General features: G+C 35.3%; 1 long non-coding RNA gene across 1 annotated transcript; it reads right to left on the minus strand.

The window, feature by feature from the left end:
* Positions 1–21,377: 21,377 nt before the first annotated feature.
* Positions 21,378–26,098, minus strand: LOC121822905 (uncharacterized). The gene is made up of 3 exons (XR_006064213.2): positions 26,027–26,098; positions 24,489–24,834; positions 21,378–21,558 (listed from the first exon to the last, which is right to left on the minus strand). It is a non-coding gene; the product is annotated as an uncharacterized LOC121822905 (long non-coding RNA).
* Between the last annotated feature and the right edge of the window lie 397 nt (positions 26,099–26,495).

Genomic DNA, 26,495 nt, shown 5'->3' on the forward strand with positions numbered 1-26,495 from the left:
TCTTAATCATACATCTTGTAAGGCAGATGATGATGGTGGATATATGCATTCAAAAAATATTCTGATGAGATATCACATGAGGATAAAGAACAGGGAATTGAAGGAAAGACCATCCTTGAAGTAAGTGACAAGGACTTTTAACTAGCTATACCCATGCTGTAGGGCTTTGCAGAAAAGGAAGGAGTTTACAGTGATGACTTAGGATGTCTAGCAGAAAAGCTATTTCAGTAGCAAAGCACTGAAGGAGCTAAATAGTGGCCAATACTACATACTACGGTACATGAGGAATGAAGATTTAAAGCCATTATTTTGAGTGAAAACTATTACATTTTAATCAAAAGAAAAATAGAATGTGTAGATTTTGTAAATGTCTGATCTACCCGTGGGTAGAATAAAAAGATATGCTTAAGATAGCACTTTGTTGCAATTTTTATACTCTAAGTTTTTATACTGTAAGTTTCCAATTCAAAAGGCAATTCTAACTTTTTGTAAGTCCATTAATGTGTATAGATTTGGGATATGATTAACTTTGGCATGTGATGACTTTTTTGTTAAAAGATTTTTTATATTAATGATTATAACACAATATAAAAGAGAGAAAGCATACTGAGGTTATTGACTATTTACTAATAAGTATAGCTAAGTAATTGTTAGTAATATTTGCCAAGGAAATTCAGAAATGACTCCAAAGATATTAACAAAAATCTTTCCAGCTCCTATTTCAGTCAAAGGCCAAAATACTATAAATTTGGCTTCAAGACATATTTTCAAATCGAGGCACCAATTGGGTGCTCATGACACCTTTAAGTTTAGCTTGCACTTTCACCTTTGGTTCCATGTCTTGAAATTGAATAATACACTCTTCAGCAAACAAGCTGTGCCTCAAAGTGTCCCAGGGTGTGTATTTGGTTGAAAATCAACAAATACAAGCTTTAAACATTGTCAATATAAACAATGTACAAATTTTACCAATGTATACTATGCAATACTGAAGGATTATGGAACACCCTAAGAGTCTCTGCTAAAAAAAAAAAAAAAAAAAAAAAAGAAGCAAAACAAACAAAGCAAAACAAAAAACAAATGGCTAATTAAAGCATCAAGTGAATCTGTGATAACTAGAATTGTGAAGTCAGTTTAGAACATCAGCCAAGAAGTTGTAAGTTAGAAACTTCATTCTGTATGACCAAGGGAGGGATTAATCAAGTAAAAGCCTTTATTGGGATTGACAAATAAAATATTACCACAGAGGGGAGCTAGGAGAAGGGGAAGGAGGGGTACTGCTGTGGAATGTCATTCTTTATGCTGTGAATGTGTGTTGCTTTGATTGGTTGATAAATAAAATGCTGATTGGCCAGTAGCCAGGCAGGAAGTATAGGCAAGATAAGCAGACAAGGAAAATTCTAGGAAGAGGAAGGATGAGTCAGGAGTTACCAGCCACACATAGAGGAAGCAAAATGACAAGGCAGAACTGAGAAAAGGTACCAAGCCACATGGCTGAACATAAATAAGAGTTATGGGTTAATTAAAGTGTAAGAGCTAGTCAGTATTAAGCCTGAACTAATGGCCAAGCAGTTATAATTAATATTAAGCCTCTGTGTGATTATTTTATAAAAGACTGCAGGAGTATGGGTGAAAGATTTGTCCCGATCATGGGCCAGGCAGGACACAAAAAAACCTTCCAGCTACAGGGTAACTATGGTTTGGATGTTTTGAATGAGAGAATAATATATTTTCAATCAAAAAATAAATAATACATATTCTTTTCTGCAAAGGTGAAAAAATTGCATTGACCAAATCTAAATCTAAATATATTGTTCTGCTATAGATACTATAAATGTGAATTATTGATCCATAATTATATTTTTCTAAGTAAAACCTTTATTTTATTTTTGTAAAATAATAGACAATATAAATGGAAAGCAGAAATTTAGCTCAAGAATACACACAAATTAAGGAATATTTATATAATGCATTTCTTTTCTTTTTATTGTGTGACATGCTTGCCTAAATACATGACATTTTTATCCACTTGTTTTATTGACATAAACAACAGCAACAATAACAACAACAACAAAACAACCTTTTTCACAAATTCCATTAGATTATACAATGTATAAGAATGGAGGTTTTCTGTATACAATTTATACTTACACATTTTAAAAAATTTTAATAAAACAATTTGCTCTGATATTATTGATGTATTAGGGATATTTTGAATAAATGGAATTTTTTATTATCTTACATGTGATTTCTTTAAGGGACCAGTAGATTGACAGAAATCATTTACCCAGTATAGACAAGCCTTCCTGTAATGCAAAAATATGTGTATATAAACACACAAATATTTTAAACATACAAAATTTCAATTCCCAAGGAATTACAATTCACTTTACTTGATTATATACTATTGGTGCTTCTATTTCACTTTTGATGAAATTTAATTCTTTAAAAATATTTTTATTATTTTTAATTGTTAGTGTTTGTGGTTCATCTCTATCTGTATTTAAATATGTATCCATGAGTGCTGGTGCATGTTGATGTCAGAGGCATTAAATCCCTTCAACCTGGGGTTATAAGGAGCAGTTAGTCACCAAACTTGGGTGCTGGGAACCTACCTCAGGTCCTATGGATGAGCAGTAAGTGCTCTTAACTGCTGAGTTATCTGTCCACAACCTTAGTTCCACTCTTGAATTCATATTCCAGTTTTATTAATTCCCAATAAATGAGAATATGGCAATTTATGACAAATACTTATAACTTAATCTCAAGGTACTCTAAAAGTGAAATGTTGCATTTGTTACAACATACATATGTTTCTCGAGCACTGAACATATGCATCTAAGTTCATAAGTTTGTTTCTTTAATTCAGTCATCAAGATTGGGTGCTATTTGTAAATAGGATTTTATAGGCTCACTTTTATGGATACTACAATGTTCAAGAACATGTGTGGTGATAGTTGACACAGCCTTCTTGCTTCTTTATCACATGATAGAAGTTGGAAGGGCAAAACTGTAAAAATAAATAACTCCTATAATCATTTCTTTTCTTTTTTTTCTTTCTTTCTTTCTTTTTTTTTTTTTTTTTTTTGATAATGACCTGAATCTTTCAATATGGCTAACTCACATGAGTTTAGCAGGGCACATTAAAATTGTAATTTTCACCTTATTTTCCTCTGAATCCATGTCATTTTATATGTAAATATATATGGTGCCCCACAATGATGATTCCATCAGAACAATGATAATACCATTAAGCTGACAAACACCACCCAAAGATCAACTTTGGACTACAAACTGCTCAGGACAATTTTGAGGTGGCTAGATGAGATGATCCAGCATCACAGACTACTCCAGCAAGGACTTGAGCCAAGCCCTGCATTTTTACATTATGCAGAGACAAATGATATAGCTACCTCTCCTAAGACTTGATAATTAACCAACAATTTTTCTTTTCAGGATGCCCTAAAAATGCCTACACCTCTAAACAGCAGGAAATAAAATTTAAGAGCACAATGCTCACATTCCAAGAGGTGAGGTGGGTGGTTTTTAGTCATTCAATGGATTATGAATAATTGTTGTTCATGATGGTTGGTTACAAGTTGTCAATTGTTAATGATCAGGAAAAGTTAAACAAAGAAGATTAATTTTAGGGTTCTTGTTTTTAAAAAAAGAAAAAGAGAGGGTATAGATAAGAGGTAGATTATTGAATCTACTCTGAAAAAAATATAGAAATGATAGAATAAGGGGTAGATTATTGAATTTACTCTGAAAAAAAAGAGAAAATATAGATATAAGATAAAAAGGCAGATTACTTAATCTACTTTTAAAAGGCAACTACTAGTTTTAAATATTTTACATTGGATTGGATTTTTGTATATTGTATACAAATTATGTATATTGATATAAATTTGAGATGAATTTTGTTAGAAAATACTGTACATATATTTCTAATCTTGTTCAAGGTTTTGTACCCGTACAGTTCATTTAACAATGTAATGTCATTTTCTAATCCTTGAAAGTTATTACCAAATATTTAGGATAATAAAGAAATGCAGGATAGTAGTTAGTCATTACAATCAACTTGTAGTCATATTATTTTTGTTTTCAAGGTCAAGCAGAGATATATTTTAGATAGACAAGTAATCTTAAAACACTTCAGAAATCTGTAGAATATGGTACTTAAGATATTTTAATAACATAGATTTTAAAGAATTTTTTTATGACTATGAAACATGTCTGCTCCTGGCAGCACCAATTTACTTCAAAGAAGATAGACATTGAAGAAACTCCATATGAAGTTTACTTTCATTATGGCAAAAGTTAGCCACTGAGCAAGAAAGTGCCCTCACCTTGATTGTTGACAGTATGCTATCCAAAATGGACAAGCAGGACACAAAAAAAAGGATAGCCCATCCTTGCCAAGACAAGGTGGGAAGGTTTTTTTAGAAAATCCTGCTGTCAAATATGGTAGGCCTGTAGGCCAAAGATGGATGCCCCAACATTGCAGAGAAACCTTGGGCGACTGTCCAGGTGGTCAGTTGTTTCTGTCATAACTCACATTTTTGGAAAGTCACTTACTTACACTTCCTGTTTAACTAGGTAATATTATTTCCTTCTCGGGTCTCTGAGGGAGTTGAAGATTAGACGGTTATAGTTATAGTTTTCCTTGTTAAAAAATTCTCTTTTTTTGCCAGTTATTTTTGCTTCTACTCTTGGTCTCTGAGTTATCCAGTATCCAGGTCCTGGTTTTGGCCAGGCAGTGTTAGGCATAGACTCTCTCTTGTGGTGTGGGCTTCAAGTTAAAACAAACATTGTTGGCCCCTCTTACATGTTCTGCACCACCATTACCCCAACATATCGTGCAGGCAGGACAGATTGTAGGTGGGTGGGTGGGAGTGTTTGTGGCTAGGTTGGTGTCTAAGTTTCTCTTTCTATAACCTGTAGAGTAGCTGCTCACATCAAAGAGACTAAAATGTATGGATAAAGGCTCCATTCCCACATCAGTTTGAACTCTCTATGTTCAATGAGTTGAGTGGAAGTTGCCCTCAGAAATAGAATCCAGGAAATTTCCACTGTACAAGGTTTCCATCTCCCAAATGTCCCCAATTCCAGCTCTCTCTCTGTATTCTCTTCCTTCCATCCCTCCTCCCTCAACATTATCCCTCCTGCTTCAGTCTCTACCTGCCTCCAGTTCACTTGCAGAATCTATTCTAATTTCCATTCCCAGGAAGATCCATATTTTCCCTCAATATTCCCCTTCTTTACCTCTCTGGGTCTGTGGATTGTTGCTTGATTATCATTTACTTAACAGCAAATATACACTTTTAAGTAAATACATACCATATTTGTCTTTCTGGCTTTGAATTACTTCACTCAGAGAGATCTTTTCTAGTTGCATCCATTACCTTCACATTTCATAATGTCATTGTTTTTTAAGCACTGAGTATAATACTCCACTGAGAAAATGTACCACAATTTCTTTAGGTGAGGAACATATATGTTGTTTGCATTTTCTAACAATTATAAATAAACCACAAAAAATGTAGTTGAACAAGTGTCCTTGTGGTAGGATGGAACATCCTTTGATTTCATACCCAAGAATTATTGTGGTAGTTTGAATGTGATTGGCCTCCATAATCTCACAGGGAGTGGTACTATTAGGAGGTGTGGCATTTTTTTAGGGTGGATAGGGACTTGCTGGAGAAGGTGTGACACTGTGGGTGGTGGGCTTTGAGGTCTTTTGCTTAAGATTCACTCAGTGTCAACAGTTGGTTGATTTCCTGTTGCCTACAAGATGCAGTACTCTCAACTAGGGCACCACATCTGGCTGCATGCAGCCATGCTCCCAGTCATGATGGTAAGGAAATGAACTGAGCCCCCTCAGTAAATGTTTTCTTTACAGAAGACTTGCCATGCCACGGTGTCTCTTCACAGCAATAAAACTTCCAACTAAGACTGGGTCTTGAGGTAGATCGAATCTCAAATTTCTGAGGAAACATCATATTGATTTCCAAAGCGGCTGTACAAAGTTCGCATTCACACAGCAACACAGGAGTATTGCCTTGTGCCATTTCCTCACCAGCTTGAGCTGTCACTTGTGTTATTGATCTTAGTCATGGTGGCAGCTCTAAGATGGAAACTCCAAGTAGATTTGATTTGTATTTCCCTGACTTCTAAAGATATTGAATATTTCTTTAAGTGCTTCCCAGCCATTTGAGATTCCTCTACTGAGAAGTAAGTTATATCTTCAAACAATTTGAAAATACTTCAAGTGGTTAGTCTCCACTGTGTTAGTTCAGATGTTTCCCTGAGTCTTACGAGGACCTCACAACAACAGTAACTTCTGTTCCACAGAAGGTGAAGAAAGGCAGCATTGAGAGATCTTCCTGGTTTCCAAGATCTGGAGTCTCTACAATTTATTCACGTTAAGCCTCTAAATTTACTGCATGGTCTCTACAGTCCTTGGCAAAGGCGAAATTCTGTTGGAGCAAGTATCATATGTCCTTTGTAACACACATTTCATAAAATTTATAAGATTCATAAAACACTCTTTTTCAATCTAGGAAGACTAGGCACATTCTATGCCAATTAAACCACACCCCACTCTAATTGTCATTATATAGGAGGACTATAACTTTATACTCTTTTCAAATAATCTACCCATGATAAATAACAACCTTGACTTTTCCACTCAGGTATCAACATTGTTTGCTCAGAATTGCTTAATTGTTGGTTACGTTTCTCTAATTATCAATTTCTGTTTCAAATACCTGTACTTCCCTCATTTAAATTTTATTTAATCACATTTCAAAAGTTTCTGTCAATTTTACTGACATTTATAATAAAAATTATGCCTAAAGTATATGATTTCAAAAGAAATGTAAATTGTCACAAATATTTATTCATGTGTTAAACAATTTAACAATTTAACAATAATAATTGGAAGAGATAAAAGAAAAATCCATAGCTGACATTCATAATGTAAATGAAGTGGACAAAAAACATGTGCATATGTAAACTTTAACACAGTGTAAAAATTATCTGTTTTAACCTTATATACCAAATTATTGAGCTCTTATAAATATACAGTCTCTGCTTGCAAGTAGTCATGATAAATAATTTTTGACAATTACAAATTATAACATATCAAGTATATATATTTAGAAATTTAGAGCAATGTAAGCCTTTCTTACATTTGTGTGATGATGTATAGTTCCTGTCTTCTCTACTCTTCCTTTTATTCATTTGAGCACTTAATAAAATTAAATGTTATTATTATGAATAAATTTATGCTCACATGGAGTAACATTGATGTACCATAAAAATATTTCTGTTATCTTCATAATAATTTATGTCTAATTTCTTCAAGCATTTTGTTTATTATAACAACACATTACTAAAATTACACTAAAAATCTAAAATTTTTTAAATTCTCAGGATAATTGTCTTTTTTCCCCATGAAAACAACCACTTAAGAAATTATGGAGCTTGCAAAGTATAAATATCAAGACATTGAAGATGCTCATTTTAAAAATAAGCATAATCTAAAAGGAAAAATGCAACAAACTTAATAGAAAACATAAAGTTTAAGATAATATGACTATAATGCAAAACAAGAGGTACAAAACCATTCAAGAATTTATTTTTATAATCGAGAAGGGGGTAACTAACTTTAAAGGCCTGTTGAAAAGTCATAGCACAATACGCTTTTAAAATACATACATATATAAGAGGAATTAAAATGGAATCATCATAAAACAGAGGAGATAATTCTATCTACACATCATTTAGTACCAAATAATACCCAAACTACCAGGAATTGGTCACAACTTTTAGTGTCACTGGCCAAGGGTCACATAGTCAGGGATCACATAGACCATCCACAGCATTCCAGGCTGTGGCCAGTAATATTGGTAGCCATCTGCAATCTTATGTTAAGACATTTCTAGATGCAGCACAGACTTATGTAATCAAACATGGAGAAATGGAGTTGGTGCTCATCTAGAAGCCTCACCATACTTACCAGCATTCCTGGAGCAGGAAGGTACTATACAAGCTATTGGAGAAGAAAAATAATCCTCATTCTCATCAATTATGAATCCTAAATGAGCTAAAATGGCAATTTATACCCACTGTAACAATAATGGGACAATTGATATGGAGTAACCATGCACTTTGTGTTTGGATTTAAGACCCATTTCACGAAATGCAATATATACCTGACATTATTTATGAGGTCTAGAACTGAGACTACATAGGTCCAGGTCCTCAAGGAAAAAAAAAATCTATTAAGATGATTATCCTAAATGAACATACCAATAAAATTACTTGTGACATATTGTTATACCCATAGAAAAATGAGTGATTCAAACTTCATCATAGAAATGTATACTTGAATTAAAACAAAATTAACATGGAGACACATGACTGAAAACTGTGCAGAGAATCATAGTTTCTACCACTTATCTCTAAGTGAAATATATTTTTCACAACATTTTCTCCAAGTCTCAGAGACCTATGATGATAAAGAGGCAAAAAGATAATAAAGTAGTGATTAAAGAACAATTACAAGGAAACAGTATTTTCTAGGTAGAACATGGCTTGTGGAAATGTGAGCTAACAAAACGCGACAGTGTGTAGTAAAAGTCCCTCACGAGTTCAAGCTAAAAAAAATCCTGGCAAGTGGAAGTGGAAATGGATAGAAAGATCCCTGAAATTGATAGATTTTGAAGAAAGAAAAATCAGTTTTCTTCAACAGAGTTTTATAAAACTGGGTATATCAAACACAATTCAGGGACGGTCCTATGCCGAGGAGGACTTGTAAACAAAAAAAAGTAGACTTCAAGCATTTTGTTTGTTTGTTTTTGCTGGGGGAGGATCTGGAAGGAGTTTGGAGAGGAGAAACAATATGACAAAAAAAACTTATTGTATGAACATTTTAAAATAAAAAAATGAAAATTAAATTGAAGGGATTATACTTAGTGTTTCAGAAAACTACCTTCTATCCACTAATATTTTGAAGAAGAAAATTTCAGCCTCCCCTGTGAAATTCAAAACTGTACAAAGACAGTGTGTGCTTACAGATGGTGTCAATTCATATGATGTCAATAATAGTATTATTTCTAGTTAGAAATTTATATCCTCAATTTAATTTTTTCTTTAAATTTTCTTTATATAATATATATAAAATATTAATAACATGTATGTATTAGTTAACTTAGAGGAATACAACAGATATTGAAATGTTATTGTTTCTTACTAAAATACAATTTGATTACTTATATTCTTCACAGAGTGCTAGCAGTTTCTTAAATAGAAAACCTTACCATGAGCATTTTAGTCAGCTCACGTTCTAGATTTTAATGATTTGGAGATTAAGCCAAATGAGTGGTTGGAATTTGGGAAAGTTCTGTGTTTAATTTTCATGCCACATGAACTCCCATCCACTTATGATGGGTTTTGATTTCCACCATCTACAGTCTGTTTTCTGTCCCATCATTTACTCTAATTATTGCCGATTTTTCTTATCATCTGAATCACAGTATTTAGATAGCTATTACCTCATTATTCATTCATGAAGCCAGATGTACTAAGGCAACGCAGATAGTTTTAATATTTCTAGATAGTATAAATAAACACTTCTTAAGGAGCTGTGTCCAGTAGAGAAGTCAATGCTGTATAGTTTTTGGACACATAACTGTAGCTTCATATGCTGAGGAATTGATTATTAAGTTTTACTTAATTTTTTAAATCACTCTATGATTAATAATTAGTCTAGCAGAGAATAATTTTTAAAGTTAATCATTTCTATCTCTTTAATCAACACATATTTCTCAGGTTATCTAATCAATTTTTTACTACTTAAATATTCACTTTTATGTTGAATAATTTTGAAACTCTGTCTCCAGGCTAGATTTTGCCATTATTTCAGTGACAATACAGCCTTCCTTCTAATCAACCCATTATTCCTTGACCCCACAATGCTTTATCTACTGATACACACATTTTTTTTCTTTTAGTCATCATTTATTTTTATGAGTACATATTTCTTTTTCATTGACATCAGTTTATTTCAGTGAACAACAGGTTCTGTCGAAATTACTGTAATAATACCTTTCTCAGCTTTCCAATGTTTATCTTCAGTTCATAGCATGCACAACACAGATGCAATAAAAAATAAGCATCTATTTTGTAAACATGATCATCATGCCCTCATTCATATGTTCTCAAACTGGTGAGTACTTTACTTAAATTTTTGTAGCAATATAATGGAGAAATCTATAGATATGGAAATAATATTTAGGTTTTCAGTTCTGATCTTCTGCCAGGCTGGTGATAGGAAGTGCATATTCTGTCATGGTAAGAATGAGATATTGTACAGTGTATTGATTTGGTAATATGTGATATCTTGTAAGTTAGGTGTGTTAAATGCAAAATTAAGATAAATTCTAATTTATTATGTCTATATTAATTATTCTTTACCACTGCTGGGACAAACATTTTGACAAAACTATTTAAGGAAAGCAGGGTTTATTTTGTATTTAGGTTTAAGTATAGAATGCATCCCGGTAAAGAAGTCACTGTGAATGGACCTTGAAGTATCTGTTCACTTTCTGCTCAGTGTCAGTAGGTAGAGTGGTCAGTGCTAGGTCACAGCTATTTATCTCCTTTCTGTCTAGTCTGCCACTCTACCCACCTTTAGGGGTCACTCCAGTTCAAATAACCTCATTTAGAATTTCTTTCATAGATGTACTCAGTTATTTAGTTCTACAGAGGATTTACCTTCCATTGGATAATCAAGATTAACCATCACAATGGAGTTAACTGGGGTAAAATCCCTGTTTTATGTTGAAGAAAGTCTGTATTTCTATCAATTCAGGCTACATCTCTTTCTTAAAAGTAAATCTAATTGAATGGTGTCATCTAAGTTTTTTTTTCTGTATTATAGACCCCCTCAGCATATCATTATTTACTTTTTAAAAGTAAATATTAATTTCTTTCCATTATAAACTTCTTCCCATACTGTGACCCCAGGCACTTTAAAAAAAAATGATCAAAAGCTTGGAGCTGTATCAAAACCATGGCTGGGCCAGTAGTCTGTTGCTTTGGATATCATTCTATATAAATAAAGCACTGATTGGCCAGTGACCAGGCAGGAAGTATAGGCGGGACAAGGAGAGAGAAGAATTGAGGAAGGAGGAAGGAACGAGAGACTGCCTGGAGCCGCCGCCAGGACAAGGAAGATGTAAAGTACCAGTAAGCCACGAGCCACGTGGCAAAGTACAGATTAATAGAAATGGGCTGAATATAAGAGTGAGAGCTAGACAATGATAGGCCTGAGCTAATGGCCAAGCAGTTGAAGTAATGTAAGAGTCTGTGTGTTTATTTTATAAGTGGTCTCTAGGACTGGCAGGACTTGGTGACAGGAGCTGGAGAGAAATTCTCCAGCAACAGTCTGTTTTCACCATATATCCCTAGTCTTGTGAGATGTGGTATTCCATACCAAGTTAGGCTTTTATTATGTCTTTCACCCAGTGTTACAATAGATACTTGACAAAAGTAACTCTTTCTATAACTTTTACCAGATTTCCAGGAACTTTGAGTATGGGACAGCCAATAAGAATATAGGAGGATTTGAAACTATGTAAAACAGTTACCTTGAGATGGAGAATAGCCAGAGAGACACTTCCTGACCAAAGCAGAAAACAGGTATTTCATAATTGAGTTTCTGGTTTTCCTTGTTGGGTTTTAGGCCTCCTTGAGAACTGCTATTTTGTGCTCCGTGATTCCTTCTGTGTGTATCCCAAGCCTATTCTACCATTTTACTTTCAAAGCACAAGACTTACTGATTTTGTGGGCTCACAACTAGAAGGAGGAGAATATTGTATTGTGATGAACTTTATATTAACATTGCTCCATATTCAATTTAGAGGGTACTTAGAAGATATTAATGCTGAATGAATAATACTTTTTGGAACATCTCACTTGAAATGAACATAGTTTGGATGTGAGAAGGATATGAATAGACAGTGGTCTATACAGAATGCTGTAGTTTTAATGTTGGTATCTTTTCTAAAATTCATATTTAAGATTTATCACTCATGAAACAATATTATAATGCATGTTCTTTAGAAGGCTTTTGAGTCTAAATGTTTCACCTTCAACAATGATATTTGTTAGTTTTATGAAAGGTTTTGTCCAGGCAGTGGTGGTGGTGCATGCCTTTAATCCAAGCACTCAGGAGGCAGAGGCAGGAGGATCTCTATAAGTTCAAGGCCAGTCTGGTCTACAGAGCAAGATCCAGGAAAGACGCAAAACTAAACAGAGAAACCCTGTCTCAAAAAACAAACAAAAAAAAGTTTTTGAAAAAGGTTTGTGCCATTTTTACTCTGTTCTTTTTTCCATATTGGAATATAGGGTCCTTCTACGCTATTTGAAACAAATAGGAAGAAATATGATCAAGGAGAACCAGCACCACACCAATTCCCCCACTCAGCTGACACATCACAGCTCCACAACTATAAGATAATTCATATCCATGTTTTCTAAATTTTCCAGTTTTATATATTTCATTAGAGAAACACAAATGGACAATGGCACTGAAAATTTGGAATGAAAACTTGTTCTGTGGTGATATTTTATTTGTACTTTAATAAATAAAGCTCTCCTGGAGATCAGAGGAAAAAGGTCACCCATTATATGTAAACAAATAAGTCAGGGAGTGGTAGGACATGCCCTTAATCCTATCACTTAGCAGGCAGGATCTCTGTGTGTTCAATGCCACACTAGGGAACAGAGCCAAGTGTGGTGACACACGCCTTTAATCCCAGTACCAACCATATAGGTCTAGAGGTCTGTACAGACAGACAGAAAGTGACAGGGCTGCATAGGAGGAGGAAATGACGTAGTTGGGCTAAGAAAGCCAATGAGAGAACAGAACAGGAAAGGCATATAAATGTAAGTATACAGGAAGAAGCTCTCTTTGAAAGCTGCAGAGTTGGTGAGGTGAGGTTAGCTCATTGTTTGTCCTATTCCTCTGATCTCTCAGGCTTTAACCCAAATTTCTGCCTCCATGTTTTTTATTTATTTAGACCATTTAGAAATTCATGTTACGTTGTTTCACAGAATCTATCATTTGCATCAAGTTTTCTATATTAGTTTCTTAAAATATACAACCTTTGTTGTATCATGTCCATATATACATTCATTTTATTTAAAGTATATTAATTTGGAGTGATTAAATATATTGGAAAATCACATATTTACTTCCCAGAACATTTAATGTAGTTTTAAATGAACAAAGATATTTTTCTTATTTAATACTTTGTAATTGAATAATAAAATTATTAAATATATGTTCTTGTATTAATTATATTCATTTATACTTGGGAGTTCATATAAATTGTGCCTTCTTAATCTTTGAATGGGATAAGTCTACCTGGAATTGTTTCGCTTTCACAGGTGCAAACGTGTTTAGTATGTAGATCTTATAGAGAATATATTGAGCCCCAGAGCTATGCAGTTCAAATTAAAAAACAGCTGTTTGGCAGTGTTTCCTTATATGAAACAAATCAGTCTATAGGAACAGTAGAGAACACTGCAAGGTGGGAAATATCAGCTAAAATATTTATCTTAAGAAAAATTTATTCTTCTGGGTATTCTTTAGCTTGCATTATTCCAAAACATTTCATGGTTTTTTTTTTTTTGTAGGTAATCTACAAGGGAGTTTTCTTTCTCACTTCTTCAGCATTAATCTGAAAATTCAGTGTTAGATATGGTTGTTACTGATCTATCTCTAGTGTCTTCTAAATTTAGTATTTTTTGCTAAAAATCAGTGCCTATTTAATTAAGCTTCTCTTTATTTAAATTCATAATATTAGATACAATATCTACTTCTACTTGCTAGTTATCTGTAGAATCTGACAGGATATATATAAATATTTCTTTTATGTCCATGCACACATTCCATTTGAGTTTCTGTGGGTTAGAAAAGAATGTCTTGTTCATCATACTATTAGAGGTTAACTTAATTTAAAATTACTCAGAAATGTTTTTCCAGAATTTCTTAACAAATACACACATTGCTTTTTAGCCTTAATAATTATATTAAATACTCAAGTGATGAGATTTTCTTGTTTATCACTGTCTTATTGATCTATATGTCTAAGAATTAGGAATAAATGTGATACTGTACATAATGAAGGATAGAGATTACATTATTGTTTCAGTAGATACAGAAAAAGACTGTGGCAAAGTTCTACATCCCTTCATCATGAAAGTATTTAAGAAATTAGGAATAAAAATAATATAGCTCAAGGAACACTGGCCACAGACCTTTTACTCTCTGTGTGTTCCTCCAGATTCAGTGTCCCAGTCTAGTCCTTAAAACTGCAACGGGACACCATGCTGCCCACATGTCCTGCTGATAATACAGAACATCCCCTCCTAACCCCCTTCATGCAACTATAGCAAGATCTCATCAACCAACCGCAGGAGGCAGTGCCTGCAAAACCACAAGCCATGCCTGTCAGAAAACAAAGTAAGCTGCCCACTGAGATGTTCCTCCAGACGCAATCTTAGCCTCATCCCTAGCACTTCAACACAACACCAGATTCAGCTCTCCCTTACCCTTGCCCACATCTTCTGTGGATCCCACAAAGCATCCCCTCCTAACGTCCTTGCCCCAACATGTGGCTTTGCCCGAGACCCAAACTATAGCAGGCACCCTCTGCTTACCCAAGCGCTGCACCCAGGGCAACAAGAGGGATGAAAGGAGACCCCCATTTCTCCTACTGCACCTGAAATACTATATCCTCAGTATCATCCCCAACTCTAATACAGAAAGGAAACAGAAACCAAGGAAAATCCACCCACCTACCCAACATAGACAAATCCAGAAATCAGCACCTATACCTTTAATTATTTGAAACCCAGATGCTGAGATGCCAGTGTGAACACAATCAACAACATTCTGAACAATACGTATCCACTAGAGCTCAGCTATATTACCATAGCAGAAACTAAATATTCCAACATGGCTGAAGCACTAGAAAAAAAAAAAGACCTTTAAACAGCTTTTATGAATATGACAGATTTCCTTAAAGGACATGAATAAATCCCATAAAGAAATCCAGGAGAACAGAGACAGTGGAAGTAAATGAATAAACTATTCAAGACCTGATAATTGAAATAAAAGCAATAAAGAAAAACTAAACTGAGTGCATTATGGAAATGGAAAATTTAGAAATTCAAATAGTAACTACAGAGGCAAGTTTCATCAACAGAATACAGGAGAGTTCAGGCACTGAAGATATGAGAAGAAATGGATACATCAGTCAAAGAACATGTTACATCTAAAACTCTCCTGACATAAAACATCCACAAAATATGGGACACTAATGAAAAGACCAAATCTAAGAAAAATGTGAATAGAGGGAGAAGAAAAAACCCAGCTCAAAGACCCAGAAAATATTTTCAACAAAGTCATAGAATAAAATTTTCCTCACTTAAAGAAAAAGATGCTTATAAAGATAAAAGAAGCACACAGTATACCAAATAGATTGGACCAGTAAAAAAAAAATCCCTTGGCACATCATAAACAAAGCATTAAATATACAGAACAAAGAAAGAATATTAAAGCTGCAAGGGGGAAAGATAAAGTAATATGTAAATACATACCTATAAGAACTATACCTGAGTTCTCAATGGAGACTCTAAAATCAAGAAGGGCCTGAACAGTTGTGATAAAGACTCTAAGATACAACAGATGCCATCACAGACTACTGTACCCAGAAAAGTTTCAATCACCATAGATGGAGAAAATAAGATATTTTGTGATAAAGTCAAATTTAAGCAATATCTATCTATACATACAGGCTTAGAGAAGGTGCGAGCAGGAAAACTCTAACATGAGGAGGTTAACTGCACACATGAAAACATAAGAAATAAAAAATTTCATACCAGCTAAACCAAAAGAAGGCAAATATACAAACACACCACCACCAACAACAACAACAACAAAATAAAAGGTATCAACAATCATTGAACATTGATCTGCTTTAATATCTATGGTCTCAATTCCCCAATTAGAAGGCACAGACTCACAGAATGGATGCTAAAGGAGGACCCATCCTTTTGCTGCATCCAAGAAATACACCTCAGCATCAAGGATAGACAGTACCTCAGGTTAAAGGAATTAGGAAAATATATTTCAAGCTAAGAAGCAGGCTAGTATAATCATTTTAATATCCAACAAATTAGATTTCCAACTAAACCTCATCAAAGGATATAGGGATGGGCACTACTTATTCACCAAAGGAAAAAAAAATCCCTAAATACATTTCAGTTCATAAGTTTTATTGCTCCAACACATGGTTAACTATGTTTGTAAAAGAAACGCTTCTAGGGCTTAAATTGCTTATTGACCCTCACATACTGAGAGTGGGATTTTCAACTAGCCATTTCTTGTAGACAACTGAGGCTTCCTTTGCTAGGACTAGATTGCATTCAAGTTGTTGGTCAGGGGGTTCCAATGGAATCCCCCAAAAATCCAGAATATAGCTAAGTCAAAACATGGTTCTCAACAAACAGACAGCAGACTCCATTGCCACGGTCAACACCCACAGAACTCATTTAACATGAAGAACTAGAACTGGTACCTACATGGAACCCTTACCACTTTATTATGTTCTCTTTGGTGCAGGAAGGTACTTTACAAGCTACCTTTGACCTACAGTCTGTCCTGACTGAAAAATATACTAGGGCAAAAGGGGCACAGAATTTATGGGAGTCACCAAAAAATATGATTGGATATAAGGCCCACTCCACGAGAAGGAGCCCATGCTTGACACTCCTTGGGTCACAAATAATTAAAGACTAGATAGCCCAGAGGCCTATTGTAACATGACTCTTAAAAAGTCTTATTAATAAAAACAAACCCAGGGCCAGGTATTGGGGCAAACTCTGGAAGTTCAGAGAAGAAGAACAAGCCACAGCCACCTCACCTTGCCAATTCCTCAGCTGATCCTGTTTCCTCAGACTGGAAGCCTCTGAATCCTCATCCAGAATGGATTTCAGCTGAACTGCTGCTAAAAGCCTAAAAGCTTAACCAGGCTCTAGGTCCTGGTCCTCACACCATGCCTGATTGTTTCCAGTGTGGCTTTGAACTCACAGAGATCCAGATGGATCTCAGCCTCTGGAACGCTAAGATTAAAGGTGTGTGTGCGTGTGCCACCATTTTCTGCCCTCTATGTCTAGTGGCTGTTCTGTTCTCTGACCCTAGATAAATTTATTAGGTTGCACAATATATTGGAGAACACAATATTACCACAGCCTATGGTAAAATCTCATAGAACTGGTCTTAAAAAAAAACAAATTATTCCTAATTATATTCTACTATATTCATAGATCAGTGCCTTGTCCAGACATCATCACAGTGGCTTCCTCAAACAGAGATGGGAACAGATGAAGAGACACACAGCCAGACATTATGTGGTGTGAGAGTCTAAATTGGACATATCTATCTATCTAACCCATCAGCTCTGAGCTCAGGGAATCCCATGGAAAAGGAGAGAAAAAGTGTAAGAACCAGATAGATTGGAGGACAGTAGGAGAACAAAATATTCTGAATTAAATAAGCCAGGCACTTTTGAGCTCTCAGAGAATGAAACAGAAAGGACAGGCCCTACATGTATCTACACCAAGTACACACACACACACACACACACACACACACACACACACACACACACAAGTATATAATAGATATTAGCTTAGTATTTTTATGAGGCACATGATTGTAAGAAACTGGTTCTCTGTCTCTTTTGCCTCCTCTTAGGACTCTTTTTCTCTTGTTAGTTTGCTATGTCTAACTTCAATATGATATTTTTGCTTCATCTTTTTATATTTCATTTTGTCACGTTTGATTGTTATCTCTCAGAGGCATGTTCTTTTCTAGTAAGAGATAGAAGGGAGTGGAGCTAGATGGGAGAGGAGGTGTGAAGGGACTGAGAGGAGGAGAGGGAAACAATAAGCTGGATATATTGTCTGAGAGAAGAATCTGTTGTCAATAAAGAAAAAAAGCATAAAAAGAATACATATCAAATAATTAATTTTTAAAGGAAAAACATGACCAATTTTGTACCAAGTGGGGCTTAAACAATATTGTTTTCTTTAAAAATCAGGAACATTAAAACAGTGTTGGGTTTCAACAGATTGCTCAATCTTAGCCAGAGTAGTAGGGCAAGTTTAAGAGATAAAAAGTAATAACAATAAAAGGAGAACTCAAATGATGTTTATTTACATAAGACATGATTATACTTTCAATCGATTCTAATGCTTGCAGAAATTTTTGATATTTTATAAGCATCTTTAGTAAAACTGAAGGTTTAGCAAAATGAGCTTGTATGATTGTGTGATCCAGAAGATCAAAGAGTTTACTGGGAGATTATGTCTCCCAGTAATGTGAGAAGCTACACCCATAAACTTTCACCAACATGACTGCTTAAATATTAACAGAACAAATAAATAATAGAAGTGACAAAGTGGATGAGGGGGGGATAACTACAGAGAGCTAATAAATGCCAAGAGTAGAAGAAATAGTCTTTTTCAATGAAGATCATACCAATTCATTAATTATTACAAAATGGTCAGTCCTGAAAGCATACCTATTCAGACTGACCAGATTATATCTAATAATGTATGTATATATATATATGTATATGTATATGTATATGTATATATATATGCATGCCCATATATGCATGATACATTGTTTTAAAAGACTATGATTTTTGAACAACCTGGACGTGAGTGGGGGTAATGAAGGGCAAGGTTCGAGGGAAAGAGAGTTTATGGGAGCAGGAGATCCCAGCTGAATCAAGAACAGAGAGGGAGAACAAGGAATAGGAGACCATGATAAATGAAGACCACATGGGAATAGGAAGAAGCAAAGTACTAAAGAGGTCCCTAGAAATCCACAAAGATACCTGCACAACAGACTACTGGCAATGGTCGAGAGAAAGCCCGAACTGACCTACTCTGGTGACAGGATGTCCAAACACCCTAACTGTCCTGCTAGAAATCTCATCCAATGACTGAGGGAAGCAAATGCAGAGATCCACGGCCAGGTCCCAGGTTGAGCTCCAGGAGTTCAATTGGTGAGAAAGAGAAGGGATTGTATGTACAAGAATTGTTGAGACCAAGGTTGGATAAAGCAAAGGGACAAATAGCCAAACAAATGGAAACACATGAACTATGAACCAGTGGCTGAGGAGCCCCCAACTGGATCAAGTCCCCTGGATAAATGAGACAGCTGATTAGCTTGAACTGTTTGGGAGGCGCCCAGGCAGTGGGACCAGGACCTGTCAGTGCATGAGCTGGCTGTTTGGAACCTGGGGCTTATACAGGGACACTTTGCTCAGCCTGTGAGGAGGGGACTGGACCTGCCTGGACTGAATCTACCAGCTTGAACTGAATCACCAGAGGAGTCTTTGCCCTGAAGGAGATGATAATAGGGGGTGGGCTGCGGGGAAGGCGGGGTGGGGGTGGGGAAGGACAGGGGAATCTGTGGCTAATATGTAAAATTAAATTATAATATAAAAATGTAATAGAAAAAAGGCTATGATTTTAAATAAAAACAAGAGGAGCATATGAGGGATCTTGGAGGGAGGAAAAGAAAGATATATTTAAAATATTAAATAAAATGAAGATTAAAAATTATGGAGATAGACTTAATTGCTTTTTACCTTATCTGACCATTTCCAATCAGTTAACATAGTTTTAACATCTAAAAATTTGGTCAATTTTTCTTGTCTTTGAAAATCTATTTGAACCCATGTATGTAAAATTGCCTATTCATGATTTTAATTTCAAAAAATTTTACAACATCTCTCCATTTTTCTTCTTTAGACTATTTCCCTTATTGTTTTAATTATATCATTCCTCTCTTCCCTTTCTTCTCTCCAAACCAGCCCATATATTCCCTCTCCTCTCTTTCACCTTCCTAGCCTCTTTTCCTTTAATTATTGGTGTACATACATAGATATATACATACAGAGAGATAGCGAGTTAGACAGACAGATAGAGATATGTTGCTGGCTCTGCAGCTGGGATCCCACTGTCTGTGATCCAGGAGGCAGGGGGTGAATAGACACAGAATCAACAGCACAGGCTCTGGTAGACTCAAGCAATCTGGTTTATGAATGAAGGACTGAGGTACTTACGTGTGTAGTTTTGGGCAGGCTCTGCTTCCTGCTGCTGTGGTGTTTCCTGATTGGCTCTGAGTCTTATGTCAGCAGTTGTCATCTTGGGAGTTTCAGGGTCCTCTGGGTCAGGACACTACTGTGCATATCACAGCTCTTTGTTTGCTTAAGTCATGGCCCAATGCTTTTGGCCTTACCTCCTCATATATAGGTATTTCTACACACATTTTGTAGAAATATCAGAAAGTACATCAATGAAACGTTACTGAAATGGCTGCTTAAACATAACCAGAACACAGACAACACCAGTGAACACGCTAGTGTGAATGAGAGAAAACTCAGGATTCATCCAATCTACACAAAGAACCACGAGAAACTGAAGAAACTGTCTATTTTAATGCATGACACTAATTTTTAATTTGTAGTATTCTATTAATGAAATATGTTAAAATTTGCTTCAATATTTCCTTTATTTTTAAATCCATTGATTCTCTATGACAGTCTTATTCATAAAATCTTTGAAACTTAGGCTACTAGTAAACTTTGTATACTAGATTTTGCCTGATTTTTTTCTAATGGTTTCCAGGATAAAATTGATGAACAGGTGCTGTGGGATATTTGTACACTGTAAAGATGTATTCCTGTGATTGGTGTAATAAAAAGCTGAACAGTCAATAGCTAGGCAGAAGAGATCAGTGGGATTTTAATGCAGAAAGAGACCCTGGGGCAGAAGGTGAAGTCACCCACCAGATATCTGAGGAAGCAGGATGGGCAGTAGAAAGTAAAGGTAATGGAGCCACATAAAAGAACATAGATTAAGAGATATGGGTTAATTTAAGTTATAAGAACTTGTTAGGTGTAAACCACTGAGCTTTCATAATTAATAATAAGTCTCAGTGTCTTTTTGTGAGCTGACAACCCAATGAAATATCTGTCAACAAAAAGATGTTGGTGCTATACTTTAAACATGAAACATGAGCCCTGATTAATGTGTATCATCCTTTGTACTGTGCTTCACTATAGGTTTGCAACAAGAGTACAAAGCATCATTGTGTGTTCCAAGTTGGAGTCAGACGAAAATATTTTACTTTCTATTTCTTGGATTTTCTTTTCTGGAATGTCATATAATTGGAATCACATAAAATGTATAGAATTAAGTTCATCTTTATTCAAGTTTGGTGGGTCATATTTATAATCAGCACAGTAGTCACCAGATCCCAAAGTAGTGACTCTTCTTTCCCAGGAACATGTCAGTGGACACGAGCACTTCCAAGGTTAGATCTTCAAGGACCTTTCCTTATTCAAGCTATAATTATTACTGGCTTTAGTATGTAATTTTTATTATCATTATTTTTTCCTGGAGGGAATGAAAAATATAACCATTAATGAAAAAGAGGCTAAGGACTTGAAACAGGGGATGGGGAGCTTATGGGATGGTTTGAAGAGAGGAAAGAGAAAGGAGGAATAATGTAATGTGTTTATAGGCTATTTCATGATAACATTTTAGATAAGAAGGGAAATGATGCAATGAATGTGTTTTGTGCCTGTGTTTTTTGGTTCACTCTGATTTTAGGTGGAACTTTAGCCCAGGTTTTCAGAGAGTAAGAGAGATCCCAATATAAATCTGCTGCAAAGGTGACCTATAAAGCAATAACTTACTGAAATGAGCCCTCAGAGTCCTGCTAGGGTTCTGGAACCCACAACGAAAGATTATTGATGTTTTCAGCTGAAATGCTGTCAATTAGATGTACAGGTTGCCATAACAGCTCCAGGGTATAGCCTGAACCCTGCGGTAAATTTACTGGATCTTCCCTGAAGCCATAGGGCCAAGCACATAGCTCTTTCCTCTAGGAGATACAGATGTCCATCTTCTTGGATGAATGCCAGAAACCAGAATATGATTTTGATGTACCTTGTTTCTCTTACAGTATTTGGGCCTTGTAGTTAAAAGCTTACTTCAAAAGTAAGTTTGTTTTTGCTTTTGTTTTTAAACTAGAAATTGATGTTCCCAGTGTGTATAATTCAGTAATTCTGAAAATGAAATATGAACAAACTTATACTTACTACTAATTCTGCAACATAGTGATAATAACAGTTATGCAATTTTAAGTTGAGAAAACAGCTAGTTTCATTAAGATTGCTTTTCTATGAAAAAACATGTAGCTTTTTAAATAAGCGTTTTATTCCCTTGTCTGAATTGCCTCATTTCCAATTCACACTGCTCCATGCTCAGCCATCTGGCTCCCTTCCTGTCAATCTATTGTCGCTTTTGTTGCCAAGGTCACTTTTTCTTTTTGTCCCTAATTTGAATGGACCCTTTTCAGACTTTATCTTTTTGAATTCTCTGCAATAGTTCAGGATGCAGCCCAGCCATGTAGGAAAGCTTATCCAGCTGCTGAGTCAGACTGTCTCCAAATCATAGCTTAAACCTTTGAGACTAAATCCAGCAAGGGTTTATGGCAAGAAAGAATCGGTTCAATCTGTTTTGCCTCACTTGGTAGTTTGACTCTGAATGAAAAATAAAAAAGGAAATCCCTGATGAATGAGTATAAATGCATTTGATTTTTAAGAGAACACCGTTTGCTTGATTATACATTATCTCTCCCTGATAGCCTGTGTGCCAGAACATGCCACCCTCAAAGGAAGTTAGTCACAGTATATGCAGGAGTGGAAACAGGACTCAACTTAGACTTCACATTCCTCTTCACTGGACTAGAGGATAATACAGGGTTAAGAAAGAACACCAATTTGCACTCCCACTTACAGTAAACAAGGTGAATCCAAGCCAGCATTTGTCATCATTTCTTTGTTTGTTTGAATTTATCTTAGTCATTTTGGCTGGAGTAAGAGGAAATCTGAGAGTGCTTTTAATTTGCATTTTTTAATGGCTACAGATGTTGGACCCTTTTAAAAAGGTTTCTTAAACATTTGTGTTTCATCTTTATAACTCAGTGTTTAGTTCCATGGTCCATTTTTAATTAGGTTTGTTTTCTTGAAGCATATTTTTGTAATTGTTTTTGAATTCTAGAAGCAAACCTCTCCCAAGTAATAAAACCCAGAACCAGTTAAATTCTGCATGAAATCTGACTAAACTTCAAAGAAAAATCTCTAATATTCCCCAAATGATTCCACAAGATAGAAAAAGAAAGATATGGTTACAAATTCCTTTTATGAAGCTAGTGTTTGTTTCTCTAGTACCAAACTCAGAGGCCTAACCACCCAAAAAATATGTTGAACATAGATGTAAAACATCTCATTAAAATACTTGTAAATTGAATTCAAGAACACATCAAGAAATTATCCAGCCTGACAAATCTGACTTCATTCTAAAGATGCAGGAATGATTTATCATATGTAAATAAATAAACATGGTCCAGGAGGTGAATATCCTAAGGAACAGAAACCAGATGGTCATCTCATTAAAGTTAGAAAGGACATTTGACAAAATGTGTCACTTCTTGAAAAAAAAAAAACTGAAACGTATAGGAATACAGGTACATATCTCAATATAACAATGATAATGTATAAGAAGGGTTACATTTATGCATATTTAAAATTACCTATTTATGTTATCTTTCATTTTAATCAGTAGAATATAGTTAAGAAAGTTTAATTTTGTCTTATTTGCTTTTAAACCTCCAATTTATTTTATTTTTCCTATTATGAACAAAACATGAATGAAAAAACACAGCAAGTCTAATGTGAATACAGTTAATCAAATATTTCAACTTCATACTAATATTTTCAATGACTTCAGAATTCTAGAAAGGTGAAAATTAATGCAAAATGACAATATTGGACTACTTCTATTTCTTATTATCATTTAGCTCTTAATGTACATATACACTATAGCAAATATGGTAAGCTCGCAGGGTGAACTGCAGGAGACATTATTTGATTATGGGACATGAATGCCTTAAAAGAACTGTTTTATTGTGTAGAATATTTGTGGACAGGTAGCTGAATAGGTTTGGGGAAAGGATTATTTCCTAGTCCCCAAGTGTTATATTTCAAATGCAGTGATTTCCAAAATATCATTCACAATTTTCTTCTTAACCAACTATGTGCTTCTTGTTAAGCAAATATAGAAAAATCATAACGCTGAGAGATTTCAAATGATTAAATTAACATTGATGAACTCCTATTTTAATTAAAATAAAATTATATAATTTCCCCATCTCTCCTCCCTCCAATTCATCACATCTGCCCCACCTCAACACTCTCCCAAATTAATCACTACCTTCTCTTTAACCATTGTTACATATGCACATAAATGAATAAACCTACTGAGATCATTCAGTGATGTCTAAAGTAGACATTTAGGACTGATAACTTGGTGTTAGACAACAAATCAGACAGTGCATGCCAGGGGAAGACAATTCTCCCCCTCTCAACAGGTGTTAATTGCTTGTAGGTCTTCATCTATGGAAAGAGTCCTGTGAGATTTTCTCTGTTGACACTGGAATGTGGAATCTGAATGGAACTTCCAGGTCTTGTGTAGGTAGCCACATGGTGGAAAATTCTTCAGGAAAGCTTCTCTTTCATAACTAGAAGGCACAGTCTCACCACAGACTTTATAGTCCTCTGGCTATTAAAATCTTTTCAGTCCCTCTTCCAAGATGTACTCCTGAGACTTGAGTAGAGAAGTTATAATGGAGACATATCTATTAGGTCTGGGCATCACAGGGTCAGGGGTTTACAGAAATTTAACTAGCGAGGGCTTTCTGTAATGCTCTCCTTGTACTGCTGCTCACAATAGTTTCTTTGGTGGGAAACGAGATCTACGTCAATCTATGGGTCTAAGAACAATATCTAGAATGTGGTTAAGAATTATCCTGGTTTAGGAAATCGGCTTTAGTGTTTTCTGCTGTTAGATCCAAATCACTTTGTCGGTTATAAATGTCTTCTGTGTTTTGAGGCATTTTTAAAAAGTCTGTGCTAATGTCTAAGTTTGGAATAATTTTGGCAATTCCCCCTTAAACATTTTGAACAATTAATGTATTAAATTAAAAAGCCTTTGTTCTTTTTTCTAATTTAATTTTTTACAGGTTGACAGATAACAATTTTCATTTTGTCTACATTTGGATATATAATTGGAGACAAATTTCTAAGTGTTGTGCCCAGATCGCGACCTCCAGAGAGATCACCGACGATGAGCATGCTGGGATGCAAAAGCAAGGTTTAATTCAGGATATCCAAAAGCAATACAAGCCTAGGCAGGGACTTTGTCCAATAGATCCAAAGCAGTAGAGGCTGGAGGAAGTGCCCGCCTCTCTGCAAGCTCAGATTTTAAAGGCAAAAACCACAAGGTTACATCATTTAGGGATGCTAGTGTGGCTACAATTCTGATTGGCTCGCTTCTAGGGACTTTCTAGAAATCATGGCTTAATCTTACTTCTAAGGGGTAGTTGCCTGCCACCATTTATCATTGGCTGCCTTCAGGTGGGGACATTTCTGTGGTCAGTTACTCTAGAAACCAGGGTTGGAACATTCTTTGGTCAAACAGTTACCTAGGGAACCAGGGAGAGGACATTCCATAGTCTGGCAGTCATTACCTCTTGACTACCTTGTGACTTTATACTTTTACACTTTCTGATTTCTGGAATCTGAACTGACTAGTTTCAGTAACTCATAGCCTATTCCAGTAACTCATGGCCTGTACCTAAAAGGAGAAATCTTAGGCTTTAGTTTTAGGGTGAAAGGATTTTGGTCTTATTTTGGTTCCACACTAAGCAGTCTTGCTAATTAAAAAAACATGGACCAGAAATAGGGGTGAAAATCTGACAGAGATCAGAGGAATTAGAACAACCACGAGCTAATCTTACCTCACCATGCTGCAGCTTCCAAAGCGTGTGATTTCCTGTCCAGACATATATCTTTCCATTCTGCTAACTCATTTCTTCTCTCCACCAAGCTACATCACTTCCTGTCAGTCTGCACAGACCTCCTGAACTCTATGGTTGATCCTGGGATTAAAGGCATGTGTTACCACACTTGGCTCTGTTCCCTAGTGTGATCTTGAACTCACAGAGATACAGAAAGTTTAAGGGTGTGTGCTAACATTGCATGACTTCTGCTTTTACTAATAGTCGACTGACCTTTATCCTCTGATCCTCAGATAAATTTTATTGGGGGACACAGATAAATTATTACCGCATACAGTTTTCCCAGCATCATTGTCGAAGGTTATTGACTTTCCATTATCATTTTTCTCACCTTTCTCAACAAATAGCTAACAGTTGCTATATGGATTAGTTCCTACTTCCTCTATTCTATTTCATTTTCCTGCATATC

The sequence above is a fragment of the Peromyscus maniculatus genome, chromosome 15 (assembly GCF_049852395.1).
Source record: "Peromyscus maniculatus bairdii isolate BWxNUB_F1_BW_parent chromosome 15, HU_Pman_BW_mat_3.1, whole genome shotgun sequence".
NCBI lineage: Eukaryota > Metazoa > Chordata > Mammalia > Rodentia > Cricetidae > Peromyscus > Peromyscus maniculatus.